Source organism: Furipterus horrens, unplaced genomic scaffold (assembly GCF_987537825.1).
Source record: "Furipterus horrens unplaced genomic scaffold, mFurHor1.1.pri manual_scaffold_12, whole genome shotgun sequence".
In the NCBI taxonomy this organism is placed as follows: Eukaryota; Metazoa; Chordata; class Mammalia; order Chiroptera; family Furipteridae; genus Furipterus; species Furipterus horrens.
The window spans coordinates 40,802,755-40,823,498 of record NW_028327182.1 but is presented as its reverse complement, the minus strand read 5'-3'; the positions used below and the strand labels follow the sequence as shown (position 1 = coordinate 40,823,498).

At 33.1% G+C, this 20,744-nt stretch overlaps 1 pseudogene; it reads left to right on the top strand.

The window, feature by feature from the left end:
- Positions 1 to 5,253: 5,253 nt before the first annotated feature.
- LOC149996052 (ribosome biogenesis protein NSA2 homolog pseudogene) overlaps positions 5,254 to 20,744 on the top strand; it is a 56,530-nt pseudogene continuing 41,039 nt past the window's right edge.

Below are 20,744 nucleotides of genomic sequence, written 5' to 3'. Positions count from 1 at the left end.
GACATATGGAAATATGCTCACCATCACTAATCATCAGAGAAATGCAAATTAAAACCACAATAAAATATCATCTCACACCAGTCTGAATGGCTATCATCTATAAATCAACAAACAAATGCTGTCAAGGATGTGGAGAATGAGGAACCTTACTGCACTGTTGGTGGAAATGCAGACTGGTACATCCACTGTGGACAGCAGTATGGAGATACCTTGAAAAAATAAAAATGGATCTGCTTTTGACCCACTGATCCCACTTCTGGGGCTATACCTAAAGAAACCCAGAATGCTAATTGAAAGAACATAAGCACCCCTCTGTTCATTGCTGTGTTATTTACAGTCACCAAGATATGGGAGCAGCCCAGGTGTCCATCAGTAGATGAGTGGATAAAACAACTATGGGGTATTTTCACAATGGAATACTACCTAGCCATAAAAAAGAAAAAAGTTTACTATCTGTTACAGCATGGATGGACCTGTAGAATTTTTTGCTAACTGAAATAGCCAGTCAGAGAAAGACAAATACCATATTATTTCACTTATATGTGGAATCTAATGAACAAACTGAAGGAAAATAGAGACAGACTCATAGATGGAGAGCAAGATGACAGCTATTGGGAGGAGGATGTTAAGGGGTGGAGGGGTGGATCAAAAAGGAAAAAGAACTCATGGACATGACAACAATGTGGTGTTTACAGGGGGAAGGGGGATTTAAGGGGAGAAATTATAATGGAAAAAATACAATTAAAAAATTAAAAACAAAACAAAAAACTGATGTCCTCCATTTCCATAAAGGGTCAATTTCTCCCCCACTGGTAAAACGATGTTTTTACTTTTGGTTAAATAATCCAATAAGAAAATTTTAGTAACATTGTTCAACTAACTTCAGAAAGGCTTAAAAAATTCAAGGCATTTTAACTCTTAGTTGATTTATAATTGGAAAGATATCTGGTCATGGCCTTTGAATAGATATGGGTTTTGTCTTGTTTCCAGGGGAAATTGGTTCAAACAGTACTCCAGGACTATTGCTTTGTTTTGCTCTATAAATTCAAATGCGCATGTGGATTATTTCCTTAGTATTCTGGGGTGAATGTTTCATGAGCTTCGGGAACATATGATGACCTTAGTTAGTTTAGACTACAAGAAACAGCACTAAGTAGATAATTCTTAGCCTCTTTACTCCCAAACATCACCCTGTTCACACTTGGCCTATTAAATAAAGTAGGCTTATGATATGTCACTTTTAAGGTGAAAAGATTTAGTGGGAGGGAACAGGAGATATAGGGGGTTTTTACACTTTGTTCCTCCTGGTAAAAGATATTATTATAGAACTGAAGATGGGAATATCTGATTATCTGGGAGACTGTTGGAAAGGTGTCAACTATAAAGGTTTACAAATGCTTCTTATGAGATTTTTGTATCTCTCGTCCTATTCTCCTTCCACTCTATTCTCATGAAGGAGTACAGCTATAGAGAATAAAGTAATCGAACAAAGATACTACATTCTTCAGCATAGTATTTTTAAGACAAAAATGCGCTAAACAAATGTTATTAAAATGAGATTGTCTTCTAATTTTGTTTTAAAAAAAGATAAAATTGATGAATATCTGAATGTTCCATTAACTTAAAACTGCCAAACATGTAGTACAAATGATTAGTACGCAGACTCAAAAGAAGAAAGGCTTCAAAGAAATTAGATATCAAAGAAAATATAATTTATAATTTATGAGTGCAGAAAGTAATGTTGCGTGATGTTTAAGATCTGAGACATTGCAATCTATGTACTTAATTTCAAATTCCAGCTCAACTATCAGCTGGCTCTCTGATAAAGCACAACTTTTTTAACTTTCCCAAATCTCAGTTTCCACACCTGTCAAATGGAATATTAGTAGTTCTTATCTTCTTAGAAAAGTTACATGAAATGGAGAAAGAGAACCTGAACAACGTGAAGCTCATAAAGATGTTTGTTTTCTTTAAGGTATTTCACATGGAACTAAACCCATATTTTAGTTTATCATTAATGTGCATTTTTTAAAAAGTATGCATCATTTGTAAATTAATCTTAGATATATTTTTAATACACATGTTGAATGCTCTAGATGGTAACCCAGTAAATGGCATGCCATAAGATATTGTTGATAAATGACCATACACTTTGGGAATAAGTAAATGGAAAAGGCATGCAACTACTTGTTTTCATTAACTATTCTGATAGAACACATCTATCCTAAAAAGCTAGTATTGCACATGTGTGTCAGTTTTTAATCTGTTGGGCTTATTGAGTTTCTAAAAGGTGCAAAACACTTTTCTAGATGGAATGAAAGATAATAAAATGTATTAAAGACACTAATTCTTGAAAAACAGTTTATTAGAATTTGGTGAAGATACAGTAGTAATTTTTGATATTTCAGGCTGACTACTGAACTTGGCTTCAAACTCCATTTAATGACAATTAATGCATTACCTCTAAGACAGATATAAATAGCTAGCAACATAACAGAGTAATTAAGAGCACGTTTTTGAAATAAAATGTCTGGATTTGAATCTTGGCTCTGCAACTAAATAGCTTGGAAATTTTGCCCTCTGTTTCCATATATGTTAAGTGGTGATTAAATGTAATACTCACTCATAGGGTTTTTTGAAGGATTAAAGAGAAGATCTTCATTAAGAGGTTAGCACAGTGTCTGGCATATAACAAATGCCAAAATATTAACTTAGCTGACTTTTTACCCTAAGGAATCTACTTTCATGCTGTGGCTGAACTTCCTCAGTAATTAAAGAGTGCTTCTAATTTCTACTAGGCTAGATTAAATAAAGATCCAGGTTTTGTCAATAATGTGCTTAATTAAGCAGACAAGATAAGAGTATCAATAAGCACTTGAAAGAAGCCTTGATACAGATAAACTTAAGGATAGGTAGTAAGGAATGTAGGTAAATGACTAAGCATGTGCTGGGATCTTTCAGAAGATTACCTGAAGATGCATGGCCACTCTCATTGAACTTCCATGTATTCAAGTTATACTGTCTTCCAGTAGGCTCCTACAGCTCCTTGTACTGTTCTACACAATTTGGGCCCCAGTTTGTGAATGCACAAGTTCAACTCCAAATCAAGGGTCTGAAATTCAAAAGATAGTTTCTCAACAAAAGCAATGTAGTGAATGGTAGTTCTCAGACCAGTCCTGTGGATCAAATTTTTAATTAAGAATAGTATTCTGTCAAGTATATTTAGTTTCCATTTATCACATGCATTTTATATTTTTATTTAGTATTCCAGAAACAGATATACATCTCTACAGCAGCAATTTACTTGGCACAACAGGACAAACATTTTGGCTCTTCTGGAGTGCCAATAAATTATTTGTTAACTCCCCATTTCTGGATAAAATAATTTGCCTCTTTATTTCTGTACATTGTCCAAAGAGGACATTTGAATAATATGAAATTATGGTTGGAAGAGGGTTTCTAGTCTTTCTAGTCCACATCATCAGATATAAACTAAATTGCACTTTATTTTTCTTGTCATCTTTTCTGCCTTTAAATAGGACTAGAGGCAGAGAGAGAAGAGGGGGTGTATACTGCAGAGGAGTGTGGTGGGTTGTCCTGCAAAGAACAAGGGACCTCAGGCCAAGGACCACATTCCTGTGGATGCCCTCACCTCTGCTGTCCGAGTTTCCAAAGGTGGTTAAAATTTTAGTTACTATTTCTGCAACTGCCAGTGACATTTATCATATCTGTCCCCTATCAAGATAGAATAAAACTCTCCTCATTCAAATCTTTTTCTTCCACTCAGAAAAAAAATATCATATTAAAAAAATTCCATCTGAATGGATGATTAATTTCATCATTGTTTTTTCCATAAGCCTAAGTATTTCCAGGATTTCAGTTTACAATTAAGATGAAAAAAACAATACCCCAAATGCAAAAAGGTCTATAATAGGGTCAAAATTGCATGTTCTCTGGAATATTTTTCAGCTTTTCATTATTTTTAATTTAAAAACATACATATGACAGAAATAATGCACAAATTTTGTTGGATTGTACTTTTTAAATGTTGTATTTTATGAAGCATTAAAATGAATTTGGTATCAACATTCTGAAGACTCCTGCACTATAACAGCACCAAGATATCAACTGTCATTACTGTGTCATGGAAAGTCATCCTTAAAAATATCTCACACAAAAGTCAAGGAGACATTTGCGGACAGCTTTGTCATTTAGATATCATCTTATAGTACATAGATGATCCTAGCTGCTGTGCTCATTATAAAACGATTCCCCAAGTTTAGGGAGACTGGAATTATCCAAATATATGTTTAATATCCATGGATATTAGCTTTGGTGTTTTTTTTTTTTTTTTTTTTTTTTGACTTCTCTACATAGAGCTTTGTGCTTTAATGACTTCCTTTTACCTTTCTTCTTTTAAGTGTTTGTTTTTCTACTTTGCCTTCATATTGTTTATTGGCAACAAAAGCAGCTTAGAGCCAAATGTGTAATACATTACTCAATACACCTTACCTTTTATAAACTAAAGAATCAATGTAGCTGCATAGCTACACCTTTGACTTGCTGTGTTCAACAGAAATAATGTACATAAAATCATATTACATAATGGAACTGCTTCTACCATGTTTTCAACAGTTGGAATGCCCTGAATAAAGCAAGGTGCTTGGTGACCTTACTTACTCATTCACTTCCGTATATCCTCTCCCAAACTGGCCAAGTTATTGAGCTGGTAGCACCAAGTACCCCCAGTCAGCACTTTTTCTCTCTTTCCTATATCCTAGATTTCTGCCTTTTCCAGCTTCAATCCCAGAGCTTGCCCTTTCATCTTTGCTCACAGAGTTATGCCTTTATATTTTGAAATAAGATTATAAAGGATACCCAATCAGAGTATGGTCTGGAGAGGACTCTAAAAATATCACTCTTTTCTCTTCGTTTCTCTTCAATTTCTTTTTCCTCTTTTGATCCAACTGTAGTACTTCCTTATTCTTTCCTGTTCAGATAAGATAAATAAAACAAAAGAAGTCAATAAAAATGACTATGACATAAGATTTGTCTTGACCTGGCTTTCTTCTCTCCGCAGGTTTTACATGCAGTGGAGTGGGTGGGAGAATGGAAAAGAAAGACGAGAGAGAGAGCTTGGAAGCTGGAGGGATAGACAAGAAACTTACATAGAGATGGTCTAAATGGAACTTTAGAGGCATAAAATCAATATTAAATACAACATTGGTAGAGTGTATTTTTTTAATTAGAAACATGAAGACCAGTGATGAATTTTGCTTCCAGTTTGATGTCGGACAAGAGAAAGATGGTACTCTTGAAGCCAAGCCACATTGTTTCAAAGTCAGAAACAATCCAATATAAAGCCCATAAAATACTTTCTCCAAATGCCTCTCTCCCCCTCCCTCTCCCTCTCTCTCTCTATTCCTGCCACTCACAAGAGTTCTATGAGCACAGCATCTTTCCCAGCTTAAATCTATATTCCTTTATATTCCACCTCAAAATTAATGTTCCTAAACACTATGCAGATCGCACTTCCCTGGTCAAACCCCTTGCAGGTGCGGAGACTTAGCTAGCCCCTGCTGAGGTTTGAAGTATATTATTACTAGCATATCAATGAAAAATTCTAGTATATCATCAATTCTATTAATTATTTATCCCCTCTTTTTCATTAGTTATCTGTTATAAAAAGACTGAACATTTTCCCTAACTGGATATAGTAAAAGATGTTTCCAGACCTCACTGATTTGCCAAAAGGGACTTCTTAAGAGGTAGAATCCAAGTCATTGAAATAAATTTATTTCCTATGTGAGCAGGCATTCTGTTCTTCTTTACTACCATTTATAGCCTTTCATATCAACTAACCAGTAAAGTGCTAGCACAAACTTCATTAATATAATTTCTTGGCTATTTAAAGAAATAAAAATGTTATATATTCAAAGGGCTCCTTCTCTCTCCAAATTGTAATCTTGAGCAGTGGGTTCTTAAGATACAGTTTCAAAAGGAACAGCATAAACATCACTTGAGAGTTTGTAAAAATTGCAAATTCCAGGCCTCATCCAGAATCTAGAATAAAATCTCTGATGGTAGAACCCAGAACTCTGAGTTTTAACAAGTATCCATGTGATTCTGATATATGTTAAATTTTTTAATCCACTATTTGAATGCCTATGAGTTTGGAGTTTGTTTTTCAATATTAAGTGAGATTTGGTATTAAAAATATAATATTCTTTTAGGTCATATCTACTACAAAAACATGAGTTACCATTATTAGTGTCAACTAATAATATGAAACACTATCTAATATTTTTGGAAAATAAACCTTATGAGACTTAGGCTTTCAAGTTGATGCAATCATATATGCCTACTTCTGTTTAACTATTCAATATCACTATTCTCTTGCAGGCATAGTTTGAAAACTTTACTCCTTCAATTCTCAAAATAAACATAGGAGATGATATTAATCTCACATTTTACAGATGAGGAAAGCAAGGCCAAGAAAGTATTAAGTAGCCTCCCAACAGCACATCATATGTTGAGAAAAAGCAGGGATTTGATCTAGGAAATATACTAAAACATGTTTTTAACTACTACTTTATGTTACCTATTGAGTATAAACATCCTATTTTTCTTAGGGTTATTATTTTTTTTAGAAATATAACTGTTTCATCATAATTGGGATTTTTGAACATTTATGTAAAACATGAAGTGTTCACTAATTGTTTTATTTATTCTTTACTTATTTTTAGTTTCTACTAGTTAAATTGGGGTTTAGTGAGTCTGTATGATGTTCCAGTTTCATATAACTATTACATGGTTTGAGTAGATCTCTTTTTGAGTAGAATGTACTTTTCCCTTATAATTTAATAAAGATATTTTCAGTGCTAATTCACTGATAGAGGTTAATATTTAATTTTAATACATATCATAAGATAGAAGGCTATATATTTTTATTCCATACACACACAGTGATAGTAAATAAGTTATTTCAAATGTTAAATGTAAAAATCATATTATTTACACAATATAAATATTTAGGAGTATTTTTTATTCTTAGTTAATAAATAAAAATCTTCCTCTACAACACATTTAATATATTTTAGTGTTTGTAAAAATTCTAATATCTATCATATTATAAATAAACTGCAAATTGAGTTATTACACAGATTTGAAGTGTAATTTTTGTTAGCTGCATGTATTAGCACAGATTGTAGTATATCAAATATAAATCTGATGAAAATTAACATGAGCAAACATTCGATAGAATGTCTGGGCCAGTTTTCTAGAATGTAATAATATTCAAAGTTTTTTTTAAAAATGAAAATAGAAGCAACTTTTCTCATTTAATAAATATTAAAATTAGGGTATTTTTTAAAGTCATCCTTCCATCGGCCTACCTTTATTTTAACACAGTCTTAAAAACACGGGCATTTTCTTTCCCATTGTCCAAAGCAAAGACATTTGAAAGTACAATTCAGTAACTTATAAGTGCTGTGAAGGTAAACTGCCTCTTGGGGATTCATTTGATTTAATGTTCACTGTTTAATCATATTACATAAACTTCGCCAACAGGCCTGTGTAATTGCCTCCTTAGCAGAAAAAAGTAAACAGCTTACCTTGCAACTCCAGTTCCTTAAGAAAACTATTACATTCCTGAAAACATCAAAAGATTTGTCAGCACTTCCATTATCAACCTCTGTTTTCTAGAGTTGATAGCTGGCTATAAATTTTTTTTCTGTGGGCTTAAAATTTACATTTAATATTTTGACTATGAAATAAATGTGGTCATATCCTGGGAAAGAACAAGGGGTTCTTTTGCTATGTAATTCAAATTAGATAAATTGTTATTTCCCAGGATATAGCCACTCCTCATAAAAATCACTGCTATTTGTTTAGTACCTATTTCCTGCCAGGAATGTTATGTACAGTATATTGAATTCTGTTTAGCCAATTCAACAAAGAAGGTGTAATTATCTATGGTTTTCAGGTGAGAAAACTCATGCTTAGAGGAGTGAAGTCCTTCTCCAAGTTCACACAGTAAGAAACTGAGCTCAAATACAAGTTCAGAGTACCATGGAGTTTCACACCATAGAATTGCTGATTAACCTTCCTGGTGCACGTAGGGTAAGTGGAAGGGACCAAGAGCTAACAAGGAAATATAGAATCTTTACAATTCAACAGTCAACCTATTTCACTTAAACTGCCAGAGGCGACTGTCTTATTTCATAGCCATTTATAGCACCCATGGGTATTTTTGCTACCTATCTTGAAGGGAAAAATTATACTAATAAGTCACGATTAGAAAAAGACATTCACTCATTTGACAACTTGCCATATTTCTGTAACAAACAACTATTTGACTAGAGAAAATGAGGTTTGAAAATAATCACTTTAAACCAAAATATGTACTCATCAGTGTAGGTGTTGTAATTAAAAAGAAGTTCACAAGAGTTATAATTTACTAACTTAAATAATAAGTGTCTCCCACATATGTTCTTTATGAGTTCTTCAGCAAAATCTCTGTAAATACTTTCTTACAGAGAAACTTTAGGCACCTGACATCTAAACTAATATGACAGATCACATGGCTCAGCATTTTGAAAATTTATTTTAACTTACAAATACATCTAAAATTGTTCTGTAAGTGCTGAATAGTGTTGATGGTTATGTTAATTCTGTGGCATCTTGACATTGGGGGTGAAAGCAAATTTCAGAGAGAAGAATAATTATATTGCTGTTTTAAAAGGCAGAATATGGTAGCCTGACTAAAGTTATGTTTTGTTTGTTATGTTTCTACTTTTCTAATTATGGCCATCAAAATAAAATATTTATTAGGCACATATTTCTTATGTTTACAGTACTGTAAGAGTTGTCCTCAGAACAGAGTTAAAATACCCAATGTACCCAATTTGACCAATGCCTATTTATTTGATCTTTAATCCTGTCTTCATGATTAATTGTGAAGTGATCAATTGGAGTGACTATGCAGTAATCAGAACTGAAAACTTACTAACCAAACTGTCTCTAGCTATGGTCTTTAGAATGGTCTACATTTGACTTTACATCCAGGCTCCAGGATATTTGAAATCTGTTAGGCAATACTATCAAATTCATCAGCATAGATATAGGGATAACCAATTCTCAATAATACTGAGACTAATTTCATCACAGAGAAAGCTGATTTCTCATTTTTTTTGATTGAGAGGATCACTTAAACTGACTAGAAATATTTAAATGATATCTAGAGAATAGGTATAAAGTTGATTATATTTTATTCCCACTAACTGCTGGTAATTCAGTAATGGCTGAAAGGGAATGTGTATAAAAATTGAATTTAAACAATTATTTGCAACCCCCAAAACTGGATGATTGTACTTACTGGAGAGAAGGTGAGACTCAAAAAACAAACAAACAAACATGGTACATTTCAAAAAAAAGGATAGTTGTCACTGAAAGTAGTAGTGTTCCAGCAAAGAGACTTCACCAGGGAATCAGTCCTGGTCCTCTGGCCAAACAGACATTGAGAAGCTTGTTACCAGGCAGGATGATTCTCATAGCCATAAAAGCAGACAAACCTGGCTTTAAATTTACATTCCTCTTTTTCCCCCCAGAATAAAGACATACTCCAGAAGTTTAAGTGACTAGCTACCTATCTCTTTATACTTTCTGTTTTACATTTGATAATTTCCAGAACCCTGTGGATATGGGCCTCCCAGGAGTGAGTGAATTGATTAGGAAGTCCCAGGTAGCTAGATTAAAAATGAAAAATGCATGTCAGGACAACTTGTCTCATGCCGTGTGACTTGTCTGTATCTGATTCTTGTTGCTGCTTCGCATACCTTAGAAATTCTACTCAGTCAGGTTTTTACCTTTACTAGTGAAAACTCAAATCTTATTTTTAGTTACCTTAATTTTTCTTGTTTTTTCCCTGTCTAAAGGGTTCAGTCTTAGAGAACTACCTAATACAAATTGAGAGCAAAACTTAAGGGAAAGTATAAATGTGTCTGTTTCTTTCTGACTTCTGTTGTTATACCTGACAAGATCTGGCTCTCCCATGGGTTGGAAACTGCAGGTCTAATTTCTACAGAAGGTCACCCATAGTCAGACCAGAAATGGTTATGGCCTTGAAGAACCACAAAGGGGCGGCAATGATCTATCTTATTGACTCATAAGCTCCAAATTCTGTTCTGCAAATGAAGTAAACTGGAAGCTGAGATAGATGATAATGATATTTAGTATGATAGAGACTGGCTAATTGCTTACCACAGCCATTTCTTCTTCCTGGGCACATATCAGTCCACATTTTCCAGTCTCCTTTACAGGGAGTAGTAGTCATATTACTAAACTATAGCCAACAAAATTTGAACTGACATAACATGAAAAGTCTCCATGTCTAATATATAAAATCTTCCTATGAAATTTCCTAATGATTAGCGATACTGAATACCTTTTCATATGCCAGTTAACTGATTGTATATCTTCTTTGGAGAAAAATCTATTAAAGTACTTTGATATTATTATTTTTTAATTATTTATTTGTTGTTTTGTTTATTCATTTATTTTTAGAGAGAGGGGAAAGGAGAAAGAGAGGGAGAGAAACATCACTGTGTGGTTGCCTCTCACTTGCACCCCCAACTGAGGACTTGACGTGCAACCGAGTCATGTGCCCTTGTAACAGAACCCCTGGGCTGCTCCGATTGAAACAGAACCCACGGGCTGTTTAGTTAGGGGCCCGATTGCCTGCTGCCAGAATTATAACTCTGAATACCAGAGTCTGGTGAAAAGAAAAAGAATTGTTTATTTACACATAGTCCTGCCTCCCTCTCCCAGACCTGGCCAGTCGTAGGAAAGTCAGAAACACCATTTCCCTACTTCCTAGACACAGTTCAGCTTTACCAGTAGCTGCCAATCACTCAGTTCTGATTGGGAAGGTCCTTTCTGTGCTGTGGTGCCCTCCAGCTCTCAATGCAGAACCTCCTGGATTCTCAGTCTCCTTGTAAACTGCCTTCTTCCTGTAAACCACATGGATCTCCTCTCCTTCTCCAAGCAGCCTGGCAAGAGCCTCTTCTTAAAGTAGCCTGGAGACCCCTGCCCCTCCAAGCCATATGGAGGGAGCCCACCAGAGCGAGAGCCAGAGAATGAGGGCCAGAGAGAGAGCCTCCTAGAGCCAGAGCTAGCCCAAAATGTCCGCAGCTCCTTCCCTCTTCCTCCCTGCCTCCTCTCTACCCCTGTGTCCTCTCACGCAGTGGGTGTTGCAAACAGTCCTGACCATTCACAGAACCCTACGTAGGCTCTGCCTGCTTCTTCGTACCAGCCCACAGTCCAAGACCCTCCCACACCTGAGCCTTGGAAGTAAAGCGGATCTTTGCAACAATGTTTCTAGGCGCTAGCTCCAGGCATGCAAGGGCATCCTGAAAGCTGCTTCCTGCTCCCTATCTCCCAGCCACAAACTCTGGGGTTTGTTTTTGGACTCCACTGTTTCTGTAACACCCTGACCGGAAACCGAACCAGTGACACTTGGCTCGCAGGCCGACACTCAATCCACCGAGCCACAGCAGCCAGGGCTTACTTTGATATTTTTATTTCTTTATTTGCTATTAAGTTGTTGAAGTTCTTTATAAGTATTTTATGTTATCCTATTTTACAGGTCACCTCTTATTTTCTTTTGCTTGAATACGTTAGTCCCATTTGTCTATTTTTTCTCTTGTTGTTTGTGCTTTTGGAGTCATATCTAAAAAATCAGGGTTAAGGATAGTATCAAGAAGCCTTTCCTTTATGTTTTTGTTTCTAGACAGTTTACAGTTTCTGGTCTTGTTTATAAGTCTTTAACTCATACAAAAGGCTGACAAGTATATGAAAAGATGCTCAATATTACTAATTATCAGGCAAATGCAAGTCACAGCTGTTAGGGTGGCTATTATTTAAAAAATAAAGGTAAGTGTTGAAGAGAATATTCAGAAATTGGAAGAATTGTGCACTGTTGATGGGAATTCAAAATGGTGCAGCTGCTATGGAAAACAGTATAGAATTTCTCCAAACATTAAAAATAAAATTATCATATAAGCCATCAATCCCACTTCTGGGTGGATATCCAAAATAACTGAAAACAAGATTTCTAAGAGATATTTGCACTCCCATGTTGATTGCAGCATTCTTTACATTAGCCAAAATATGGGAACAACTAATTGTCCACTTTAAAAATAAGGAAATCCTGACATATCCAACAACATAGATGAACCTGGAAGATGTTATGCTAAAGGAAATAACAAATTATAGAAGGATAAGTACCACATGATTACATCATATGAGCAGAGAGTAGAACGTTGGTTGCCAGAGGCTAGAGGGAGTGGAGAATGATGAGTTGTTCAATGAGTATAAAATTTTAGTTATGCAGGAATAGGTTGGAGTGCCATGCTCTACAACATAGTTCCTATAGTTGATACTGTATCATATACTTAAGAATTTGTTAAGCGTGTAGGTATCATGTAAGTGTTCTTATTACAATTAAAAATAAACAAAAATTCTCCTATACAAAACTCTTCATACTCTTTCCCTACTCCACTAGCTTACATCAAATACTGATGGTGTTTTGGGAAGCCACAATTAGATGAGAAATATACAACTTGGAAAAATACTGAATCTCTGTATTATCATTTGAGGAACAGATGTGAGTCAAGCAGAAAAATCTATGGCAAACTTCATATAATGAGAAATAAAAGTTTAAGTAGAAGAATGGTGAAATTTGGGGCTCAAATATTTAAACAGCTGTCATTATCTAAAGTAAGATAGCTATTTGTATGTTGACATGGAGCTATTGTTAAAAAAATAACAATTAGTTTAATGGTCAAGGAACAGATGAGAAGAAAACTGATATTAGAGACTTGAATGATGGGGACCTACCTGTATGATGTAAAACAGTTATCTGTGATGCTTGGAAGGCAGATCAAGAAACTATGACGCGGTTGACCTAGGAGGAGTGGAAATAATCAATATATCAGCTTTCACACTTGCTTTTTGAAAAATAATACAAGAAAGAGATTAACTCTGAAAAAAAATGGCCATTTTATAAGCAGAATTAAAAAGAAATAGAGAGAATCCAGAATCTGGGGCCCAAAATGGTGGCAAAACTAATTATTGCTGGATTCCTAGGTGTAAAAGAAAAGATTTGAAAAAGCTTTGAGAGACCGGGATCAGATAAAATTTCTCAGATGTACAAAATGACTGAGTTTGTGGCAAAAATCAGATTAACAACAGATTTTCTCGTGTTATTTTAGGTATACTGAATCTGCTAGTCATTACATTAAGGAAAAGTAAGACATGGAAGAGAGTAAAAAATAAATTTGGCTTATGCATTACATCTGAGAAAGAAATTCTAGTTTATTCTTTGGCACATGGAATTCACTGGAAACAAATACGTCAAAAATCTACTCAGGCGATGGGTAAATTTTATTGCTGAATAAAATTTGAGTTTACTCCAAAAACATCTATGATTGTTCGTCACACTTTAAAAAAAAAAAAAAGGTTCCTCCAAGTTGCAGTGAGGGATCTGTTTAAAAAATGGTTATATTTATTTCCATGTAAATTAATTGCACATGTGATATTTATTGACATATCCCAACAAAATTTTTAAAGTATTATGCTACAAACATTATTCCCATTCTATGACTTAAAAAATAAACATCTCCAGGCAGGTTGAAAAGTAAAACAAAATTTTTTAAAAAAATTGTTCATAAAATAGATGGAAAATTCCAGCTGGCTATGTTTCTCATCTAAAAAACTAAATGTCTTAAGACAATGGAGAAATAGATCTAAATCAAGAATTTAAGATCCAATGTTGTAACTTACATGCAAAGGGAAGAAAATAGTTTTCTCAGATATACTATAAATTATGTTATTTAATATAAATCCTGGAACACTTCATAAAATGAACATAAACATTTTAAAAATATTAACTTGTCAAGAATAAAGGAGTCATTATTTTAGTAAAATTTCAATGAACATTAAATCTATATAAAGATGTTAAAATAATTATTCAAAATTTATGAGATGAAAACAAAGCTTAAAACCTTGAGTGGCTTTATTGTTTTATTAATATAATAAGAATTAAGATCTAATTTAAATATTTTATTTGTAATGGCCAAAATGTGAGAAGAATGCAGTGTAGGGAAGTAACACTGAGCTAATCCCTTATGTATAAAAGGTGGGACTAAACAAAATACTGAGCTTTGAAAGAGGTAAATATTTTAAATATTAATAAGTTTAAAATAGATTAAATATTTTTCAGTGTACTGGAAGATACAAAAACATTTGTAAGTATAACTTAGATAACACCAAGAAAAGCATGGAGTTAAAAAATAAAATTTGAAAAAAGGAATAAAACAGATAGCAAGAGCACAAATAGATTAATATTGATACCTCACATAATGAAATAAACTATCTTATTAAAGTCAAACCCTCCAGTCACTTAAAACCATGTAGCTGTAAATTTTTATAATAAAACTAAAATTTAATTAAAAACTAAATTTAAATAAAAAGAGTATAAAGTGTTCCTGGTCAAGTGGTAAATAAAGCACATTTCTTTACCCCCACTCTTAAACCACTATACAAAATAAACTCACAAGGAGAAGTTTAGGAAAAGAAACAAGTATGACAATTTTAGGTTTTAAAAAAACATAGGGACAACTGGTTACAGGCTTTGTAGGCAAAAGGAAGGTGAAACCTGGTAAAACCAAATTGAAGAATTAAGAGAAAGCATAAATATAGAAGGGTCAGATTCACTAGTCCCTTTCCTATATTGGATTCTGTAATCTTATAGCCAAATTTTTATTGTCCCTTCTCACGCATCAGTTTACCAGAGAGTTAGAGGAATTCTCTTCAGGAAAATGGATCAATACAACAAACTGTAGAACAAGTGTTTGTGTGTATGTGTGTGTGTGTACATGTACACGTATGTGTTATTTATAAGACCTATGTGTGTGTGTTTATAGTTGCTAGTATATAAATTAATATTTATTTTTATATACTTTATAAATTTATAAATCTATCAATTTGTACGTACACATATCTGTATATATAAACATGAAAAAACACATAGGCATATACCTATACAAACTTGGAAGCTACCCACAAAACTGAATAGCAACTCTATTGTTTAATAGGGAAACTGTTCACTTGCTCAGTCAAGAAGATCATAACCACTTTCTTAATGCTTCATTCAAGCTGCCAAGGATATTCAGGCATGTGAAGAAAGGTTCTAATATTATAATCAAAGACTCAAGCAAAGCCTTAAAAAAATCACTAGAATTTAATATCCTAGCAGCAATATGGAAAGATATAACACCCAAAACATAGGATGTTTATTAAATGAAAATACACAGAGAATGAGAATAACTTTCCAAATTTATTTTAAAAGTAGAAAAATAAAAATTATACACACAGAAAAACATATATAATAAGTATATATTAAATAGAAGAATATAGAGTAGAAAGCACTAAGAGAAAAAAAAGGGGATACTAAGGAAAATATAATAAATGGATCAGTTCATGAAAGCCAACATCTGAATATTTTGAATTTTGGAAAGAAAAAGTAGCAAGAATTTATGGGGAAAATAATCAAAGAAAGAATTGAATAATTATTTTTTGAATTGAGGAAAATAACTACCAGATTAAGGGGATCCATTGAACAACTAGCACAAAAATGAAAAAAGATCTACTCCAAGATATATCACAGTAAAGCTTCAGAAAAAAAAATGGGGAATATAGGTGTTAGAAGCTTTCAGAAGGAAAAAAATAGAAAAAAAATCCAAAGGCAACTAAACTAATAAAACCGTTTTTCATTTATAGGATTAGAAAACACAATGGCATACGACTTCAACAGCAACTCTGGGTACTTGAAAATAATGTAGCAATATTTACAGAATTCTGAGGGAGAATGATTTCCAATGAAAACTATTATTTCAAAACTCAAATTAAAGATGATTAAGCTACACTTGAACAGAAGGAGAGGAAGAACTGTAGAGGTGAGAGGCTGAAATCTTCAGAATAAGTGCTTTTTTTCTGCATGGATGGCAGAGGTTGTTACTCTCTCTACATAGCAGAGTTTTTAGTTAAGGCTCACTGAGTAGAGATATCAGGGCAAGCCAAGAACAAGCACAGGTGTGGGGAGAGAGAGTGAAAGAAGGACAAATTCTACCTGCTAAATATCCAATGGACATTGTAACTTCACTGGTCCATATCTCTACTTTATTGGTACAACAACTGAGTGGTAAAATTTAAAAACAAACTTAGTGCTCTTTTCAAACACTGCATTTAAAGACAGTAGGATTATTTAGGTAAAACATATTATATTTGATGTCTTTGTACTACCTTCTCTCTACTTAATCTTTTTTGGAATTTCAAATTAATTCTATTTCTATTCCTAGAGTACTACCTGAGGTGTTTTGTCATTTGTCTCAAATGACCCATTGATGCCTGGGTATGATGTGATACCTCCAGCAGACATTAAAAGTTTTTACCAGTCATAAATCAATTAAATATACCATATAAAATTATGTTTATTTTGTAGGTAAAAAATTGTTGAATTTCACCAACTTAAGATTTAATAAAATATAATAATAAGTGTTACATCCAGACTGGAAGAATAATGCTGGCAGTTATGTAGATCATTATTTTTCAACAAGCTATTATTATGATTAAAATAAACACTCAGTTACCAGAATATTGAAAATTATAGGAATATGTATAAGACAAAATTCAAATTACAATATTTATATTAGAGAAAAACTAATTAAATCTCCAAAAGATAAGAACCTTTACATCATTAATAACTCGTGGACATGTACAATGAGGTGGGGATTGACTGTGGGGGAAGGAATGAGCTAAGTGGAGGAGAGATATGGGGGGAAAAGTGGGACAACTATAATAGAAAAACAATAAATAAATAAAATTTAAAAAGGATCTTCATATCAATAAATGGGAAGTTTATGAAGTGTCATGGGTTTTTCAATTCAGTGGCACTCAGAAAATTATATAATATATAAGTCCATAAAAATATATAGAGAAACAAACAAAATGGGATGTATAGATTGTTAATATTCTAATATTTAATATCTTTTCTCTCAAAATGGATGTGGGTATATTTCAGGAAATGCAAGTTTGGTTTAACAATAAACTATTGAATATATTTAATGAAGAATCTAGGCAAAAGGTAAAAAGAAGTATGATGATCAGAATAATAAAATTTAATATTTAAATTAAAATTAAAAAATGATAACAAATGCTTAATTTAAATATCTGATAATATTTGAGAACATAATGTATCAACATTTGGAATATACAACCAAACTATTATTTAAAAAACACCTTTCTTAGAAATTGTTTTTGATAAACTAGAGAAAAGAAAATAAATATGCTTAAGGGACCACTTTAAAAATGCAATTATAGAAAAGTATAAATAAAATTAGAAGGTAAAACAAATAGAAAATATAATAAATTAAAATTGACCAATAACTCTATAAGTTAGTTTTTCTTTTTTTGAAAATATCATTAGCACTCTCTAGGTAATATAATAAAAATATATGAAGCAAATATCTATCACTGCAAATGAGAATAATCATATAACCACAGATCCAGGCAATGTAAAAATTGTAAATCCACTACACTGGTTAACTCTGTGCTGATACATTGAAGTGTGTAATTTCCTTAGAAAACATAAATTACCAAAATCAACTCAAAAAGTAGAAAATAGGAATAATCAATTAATCATGAAAAGTATGTTAAAAAAATAAATGTCAAGGAATCTGTCTAAATAGAATCTCACCCATTTCCTTCATGGAAAAAATCTATAAAATTTTCAAGGAGTAAGCAAAGTGTATTCACAGAGAAAATTACATATAATAAATGTGAAAAACTCTTATTTAAAAAATCAGCATTACAATTGTAAGAAAACTTGAAAAAAGTACTTCTGCAAAAAATATTCTTCAGAAAATTCTTTACCAAAGATATGAATTTAGATTTGAGCTTATTACATGTGTTTATTATATAGATGGTAGAAGATTTGAACATTAGGAAGTCTATCAATGAAATTCACAAATCATTGTAATACAAGACAAAACTATATGAGATGGCATTTAATTAAATTTATCATTCTTTTTTGATAATATTTGGCAATTTAGGGAAGAATGCATCCTTAATACAAAAGAGTTAAAAACCTGAGGCCAATTATTAACATTAAATTTAAGATTAAATATACATGTGGCGTTCAAACTGAAATCTTCAGGAAACTATTTTTTGAAGATGTAATATATGTTCTAGAGAAAAAGAATAAAAGGATTCTGTTGTTCAAGTTCATGTGCGATATGGCTCACATTTATTATTAGAGTGTGTTTCTGTATATGTGTAAAAGAATATAAGAAACTCAATAGTAAAATAACATTTTTAACTAAACACTGACATAGTAATTATTTATAGTGTTAGCAGTTATAGTCACTACATTTTACATTATCTCCTCAGACATTATATTACAGCTGAAGATTTGACTTTACCAAACTCTTCCTATTTGCCCCGACCACCCCCCCCCCCAGGAAATCACTTTTCTATTCTGTTTCTATGAGTCTGACTTTTCTGTTTAGACTCCACATGTAAGTGATACAAAAAGCCAGGAATAAAACAGGATCTTCATTATTTACAAGAATTGTTTAGTTCTTTCTCATATAAAATTTCCAATTAAATAGTAAGGAAGGAAAGGAGGGAGTCAGGGAAGTAATTGAATAGCAAGTGTTACTAAAGAAGAAATAAATTTTTATCATTCTTAAATTTATAGGACTGTTTTAATCCTAGTTGCATTAATTTAAAATATATATTTGTTTATTTTAAATTGAATTTATTGTAGTGACATTGGTTAATGAAATTATATAGGTTTCAGATGTATAATTCTATAATACATCACCAGCATATTATATGGTGTGTTTACCACCCCAAGTCAAGTATACTCCCATCACCATTTATCCTCCCTTTATCTTATTTTAAACCAAGAATTTACTGAAACAGCCAGTTACAAAGTCAATATATAAAATATAGTATCTCTTCTATATTTCCAGAAAAGAATAGTTACAAATTATAGGTGAAAAAATATCCCATTTACAAGAACAAAATTATAATAACCTGAGAATATACACAAAGTAAACAGTACTTATATGCAAAAAAAAATTAAAACTACAAAAAATTTTTTATTAAAAGTATTAAAATATACAATATATAATAAAAAGCACTATGTTAAAAAAGTACAGAACCACATTAATTGTTATAAAAATGTATAAATGGAGTGAAATCATTTGTCCTGGATGACCAATATTGATGAGGAAAGAAGCTAATTTGCTTCAAATAGACATTTGAATTTATAATTATTTTCATTTAAATACCATTTGGTTCCAGATATTCAAATAAATTATCCACATAAAGGTGAAAAATGAATTCTAAAATTTATTCAGAAAAATTAAAATAGTAGACTAACAAACACACAAAAAAGAAAGGTAAGTAGCTTTTGCACTGCCAGATGTTGATTCATTATAAATTAATAACTATAAATATGCAGTAGTGATAAAATAATAGGCATACTTATAAATGAAGTAGAGTAGAACATCCAGAAGAAGCTTCAAGGCTTATTAAGACCGTATTATAACTTCTAGCCAAGATGGAGGCCTAGAAAGACACGCTGTGTCTCCCTCCACAACTAAGAAGGAATACAACTACCTCAAAACTAGAGACAACCAGAAGTTCCAGAAAATTGAGCTGCATGGAAGTCCAACAAAGATATAAAGAAGACATACTCATCCAGACAGGTAAGAGGGGCAGAGCTAGGGTGGAGAAGAAGTACTGTGGCGGCGGAGGCAGCCACAGCAGTGACAGGCCAATGGAAAGCACAGTCACACATTTTAAAAAGTAGATAGGAATACCTGGGGAGTACTTCCAGCCCCAGACCAGACCACATAGCTCCTGATTCCAGTGCTGGGGAAAATAAAGCCTCATTGCTTCTGACTGTGCAACCAGTTGGGCTTGGGGCAGAGGAAGAAACTGCTGGTCTCTCAGCTGAGTCTGCTTGTTTAAAGAAATCCTACAGTCCTAGAATAACCACAGATGCAGCCACCCTAATAATGACAGCCAGGGCAACAGGTGGAGAGGCACCAGTCCCAGAAGGGAAGTGGGAGAAATGCCTGAAAAAGGGGCAAGTGCTGAGCAAGTGGCATTGTTTCCTCTCAGACCCCTCCCCCACATACAGTGCCAAAATGTGGTGAAACCAGTCACTCTGTACTGACAAATCCCTAAAGCTCCACCCCTTACAGCATAACAGGAGCAACCTAAGACACAGACGCAAACAAACACAGGAGTCTGACAAGATGAGGAGATAGAGAAGTATGGCCCAAAATGGAGAATGGATCAAGGTTCCAGTGGGATAACTAAGCGATGAGGAGATAGCCAACCTAAGAGATGTAGAATTCAAAACACTGGTGTTAAAGATGCTCACAGACTTGACAGATATGCTTAAGTATGGCAAACACAGAAAAGAGGAAGTGAAGGCTATGCTAAATGAAACAAAGGAAAATCCACACAAAATCAATGGTGAAGGGAAGGAAACTGAGGTTCAAATCAATGATTTGGAACATAAGGAAGAAAAAAAAACAGTCGACCAGTACAGAATGAGGAAACAAGAATTGAAAAACATGAGAAGAGCCTTAGGAACCTTTGGGACA